Here is a 5,308-nt window from a genome sequence, read left to right as displayed (position 1 = left end):
TTCATGTGAATGGGGTTGAATAAGATGCCTTGAATATTGTTGATAGTATAAGGTTCAACTATGATCTTGCTCCAAATGGTTCACTTTTGTTAGATATTGTTAGAGAAAATCCTGCAAGCGCATGTGATCGTTAACAAATAATGATATAATGAGCTACGTGTATCATCCCACAAGAAATAATCGTTAACAACAGTGTACTAGTTTGTATAAAATTTGATGTAGGACATAAAAAAGTTTTGTTTGTTCATAATTATCCTGCCTTATGCTATGAATTATATTTTTAAAAAAAAATTTGATTTTTTATCAATTAATGAGATGAATGTATTAGATTTCAGAAATCGCCTATTGACTATTATTTCTAATTCTCGATAGACGTAATTTAGTTTTAATGAAGTGCTCATGATAATCAATAATACTATATTGTTTAACATTCTTTTTTAGGATAAATTAAACTTATCTAAGTACGACGCAATCTTATTTCTAGTCCGAATTCATATATGAAGAAATGCATTTAATCACACGATTATCAACTTTGACTGAACACGCCATTAATATTATTCCTAACATCTATTATCCACATGTCAAATATACAATGTTCTAATCTTTTATGAGTTTCACAACACTACAATAAATAACAAATTGTCTAAATGGTGTGCAAGCATTCAAACAATGAAATAATAATGCATGTTTAATCAATAACATGAAAATTCACTAAAATATCTAATTTGTAATCCAATGCATATAAGATGTTTAGCCTAATGTATTTGTATCTAAAGCGCACAAATAGTTAAGAAAAGATATCACTCAAATCAAAGAATAAAGGTAGAAGCTTGATGAATCAATTTCTTGACTTCTTCCTTTAATTTGAGCCTTGAACCTCTTCACTTTTTGTGTTAACTGTCTTCTAAACTCTTGCTAGACCTCTTTTCTATGATAAAACTAGATAATTCAGGACGTTAGTTACGTTAGAAATATACTAAAGATCTCATACCATACAAAGACGAAACAAGAAAAAGAAAAAAAAAATTCTTCAAGAACAATCCATGCGTATGCATGGAAGAGGAGAATTAGCCTTGGGCATGCCTCATGGGAGGCCTTATGCACGCAAGGTTTGTAGGCCCATGCGTGTACATGCCTTGAGGTTTTGAGGACCAATTTTGTGGACTGATATATGAATTTTATTGTATATGCTTTTTCGTCATTCTTCACTTCTTTTCAGTTCGTCATCTTCTCTTTCTGTCCAATTCAATCCTAGCCAATCATTACTTTGAGGTCAATGTCAACTCTTAAATGTTTGCATTTTGGTCCCAGTGTTTTGGATTTCTTCATTTTTTTTGCCCATTATTCGTTTCTTCCACTCAACTCTACTACTTTCATCGAGTTTTGCCCGACAAGCCTAATTTACATAAAAATAAGCTATAATTCATCAAAATAATCAACAAATATCCCAATTTAGCGACCTAGATAAGCGTACAAAATACACTTATTAGATATTATAACAATGTTGGAGGAGGTAGAATGTGACTCTTGTTGCTTTATTTTTGGCGGTGAAAATATAGAAATTCACTATCTTGTATCTTTCACTACTAATTTTCCTTTCAATTTATTTGGTTTGATTGTATTTATTTCATCATTTTATGTGGTTTGACTATCTATATATTTTCTATTTGAAACTAAAAAATAATATTTTTTTGTTATTGGTTATTTATTTCTATTTAATATCTTACACCAAAGTTTTCTTTTATCATTGTTAGACACTTGGACTACCTACTGCTTTAATATATTCTATAACTAGAAAGCATACATAAAAAAATATTAACCATCAACAATGCATTATTGTGATCAATAGGAATACAATCATGCTTGATGCATAATATTGAATTACAACTTTGTTGACAAACAATTTAAATAACAATTTATTTTTTTTAAAAGTTGAACCATTTGTAGACCGAGGTATAGTATACAGCCTCACGTGAATAAAAAATTTGCGAGCCCCTCATTGTGAGGGGATGTAAAAGTGTACGTAGCTCTCTTTTTTTAACCCACAATTTTTGTTTTGGCAACTCATTATTTATGAGCAATTTTGAGTGGGAACATTGTATGTACAAATAGCTTAATCGGTAGTAATATCTCCAATTAGACTGTGAATTGTAATAGACATTTTTATTTAATTTTTTATAATTTATATACCCCTACTTGAAGAAATTTAATCAGTGCTCACTGAACTTTAGAGTACATTACTACTTGCTCATCAAACATTATAATATAACTCATTGCTCGCCCAACTATCCAGTTTTTTACCCATTCATCACCCAACTGATCTCCCTCATCCTAGACTAACAGAATATGCCATGTGGAGGACGAAAATCACACGTGGCACATAAATCAGACGTGAAATAAAAAAAAAAAACTCAGCAGAAAATTAGAAACCCTGTCGACATGGATTTACAGGCGAAATTCCAACTCTGCCTCCCTTACATTTTCCACCAAATGACTAGCCAAAGACCACAAAAATGGCTACGACAAGTGGAACTTGAGCGAGAATTTCCACCACAGACAGCGTTGCACGCTACTTTCTTAACAACAGTGGAAACAGAAACTGAAGTAGGAACAACAACAGCCCAAATTCACCTTTCATCGTCTACGGTCATACCATCGTTACCCTCATCTTCCGCCGCCGAATCATGGAGAACCTAGAAATATCCGCCAATTCCTACTTTCATTTTTTTTTCTACGAAAGTGTTTGAAGTTTGCATTATTTCAGTCATCACCTGAGCTGAGCATTTCAATGATCATTCAATTTGATTGGAAACAGTTGAACTGTCCCCATACATCAAAATCGAACTGGAAAATTTGAAGTCCAATAAACTAGAAGAAAGTTTCTGTAATGACAACATTCAAAATTCTCCACTTTAATCTAATGTGTTGCTTCCACCAATGTCTCATTGTTCTTCTTGCCTCCCGTGAAGAACTTGTACCCTCCAAAGAAAAGTAAACCCCAGCCAGATAAGGAGACATTCACGAAGTGCTCTTCCTTCCTCTTGGATAGACTCATGGGGTCTTTCCAGAAATCAACCTTAGGTGGCCCATGATGATTAGCGGCGCCAGCGAGGCCACGGCGGGGAATCATAGAGGTGGACCGAGCGAAGGTTGCAGCCAACGAAGTAGCCATGACTTTGTGCTTTTTCTTTCCAAGATCGAACGGGCATCAAACAACAATTCCAGCTTTCATTTTCTTGCCAAAATGTACCCATGAACGAAGCGTCCCAAATCGAAACCCAAATTCACCCCCAAATCAGTGAAGAACCCCCAATATTGCCCAGAAATTCGCCCCAAATCTGCTGCACTTACTAGGCTATATTCAGGGTCCAAGAATTGGAGGAAGAAGATGAAGGTCCAAGAGTGGCTTTCTACACTTTTGGCCCATTTCATGTGTGATGTGCCGCATTGGTAGATTTTGTTAGCTTAAAGTGACGGAAATCATATGAGCGATCAAAGTGTATCCAATTAAGACTTTTATAAACTTTTATATTAAGACTTTTATAAATTTTTAAAAAGTTTATAAAAGTTATGGTGTATTCAATTAAAATTTTTTAGAAGTCTCTATAAATTTTAGAGTATTCAAATTTTAATGATTTCTAGAGACTTTTATAAAAGTCTCCGATGTACTAACTTTTAAACAAAAAGTACTCATATAATATTTTAAAATTTGTCTCTCATTAATCATGAGATTTTGGGAGACTTTTACATTTTTTTATTTTTTTTCAATATTTCTTTCCTTTAATCTTCTATGAATATGTATAATTAAAATTTATTTTTTTCTATTTATTATATTCTATTTATTTCTCTCTTATTATTTCTCTCTATTTTCTCTGAAAAAATTAAATTGGATTCTTATAACTTTTTTTCTTTTTTCATTCATTTTTTTGTGAAAAATACCTATTTTTTATTAAATTATAAAAATTTATAATTATATTTAAATATATTAATTTTTATTTATTTTTAAAAGTATACTATACTAATAATATTGAATCATATATATATGTATAATTTTGATTATTAATTATTTAATTAAGGTCTTAAATTTTTATTTTTTCAATTTTTTTTTATTATATGGTAAGAAGAAGGGGAAGGAAAAGGGGAATTATGCGAACTAACATCTAGTATGTGAGAATTTCACATCAGATCCATGTGAGTTCTATTTCAAATGAAAGTTTTCAAAAGTCTTTTGAATTCTATAAAAGTTCATAAAATTTTAAAATAAAAATATATAGAAGTTTACAAAAGACTTCCACTAATTCCATACAAATATTTAAAAGATTTACGAAATCCACAAAAGTCATCACTTAAAAAAATCAATTAAAGTTTTCAAAAGTTCCAATTGAATACACCCCTTAAATTTACTCTACTGTTGTAAATAGAAAGTCCATTAAAATTTATTGGTGAATGACATTTGTACCCCTGTAGCCCTAGAAATTATTACCATTGTATCCCTGATTCTTACCTATAAATATAGGGCTTTGGTTTTCAATAATATACACAAAAAGTTTATTAAGTTTTCTCTATTCTATTTTCCTCTCATTTTATAACACGTTATCAGCACGAAACTCTTAGAAGGTAGTAATTTTTTTTCATAATCATCTATCACGTATATCAAAATTAATTTGATAATACGTGAATTTTACATATACATATATTGAATCTGCAATACGTGATCTCATCTTTTTCGATCATTATATTTTCTTTGTACCTCTCTTTGAATTAATTAATATTTTTTTCCTTTACATCAATCCACGTGCATTTTTATAGAGATATATTTATGTTAAATCAATTGATATGCATTAATTCATGTTCCTATACCATCCTTATGTTTAAATTAGCCCTTTACGTTCTACACATGTTTATAATTTTTTTTTTGGTTTAATTGGTCAATGTTCTTTGTAAGCAAACTTCAATTTCAGATCTCTATTTTGGCTGATTCCATATATATATAATATACAATTAACAAATAATTGTACCCAACTCATATTTTCTCTCAAATCCATTGATTTCTGCAAATTTCATGCATTAATTGGTTAATACTAATTCAATTCTTTTACTTGCACATAATTAGAATTTCGTGCCATAATATGTGAATGGGTTTCTACATGTCACCAATTTTCTTTTTTTTTTTTGTGTGTTTCACTCGACTTATGTTATTAATTCAAAATAATATTTTACATGTATTTGTATATTAATTAATGGTGAGCAATTGGATGTATTATCATTTTTTATGTTTAGTTATGAAACATTACATTAAATTTATTTT

The sequence above is a fragment of the Olea europaea genome, unplaced genomic scaffold, assembly GCF_002742605.1.
Source record: "Olea europaea var. sylvestris unplaced genomic scaffold, O_europaea_v1 scaffold1515, whole genome shotgun sequence".
NCBI lineage: Eukaryota > Viridiplantae > Streptophyta > Magnoliopsida > Lamiales > Oleaceae > Olea > Olea europaea.
The sequence above is the reverse complement of the archived record's forward strand: the minus strand, read 5'-3'. Positions refer to the sequence as shown.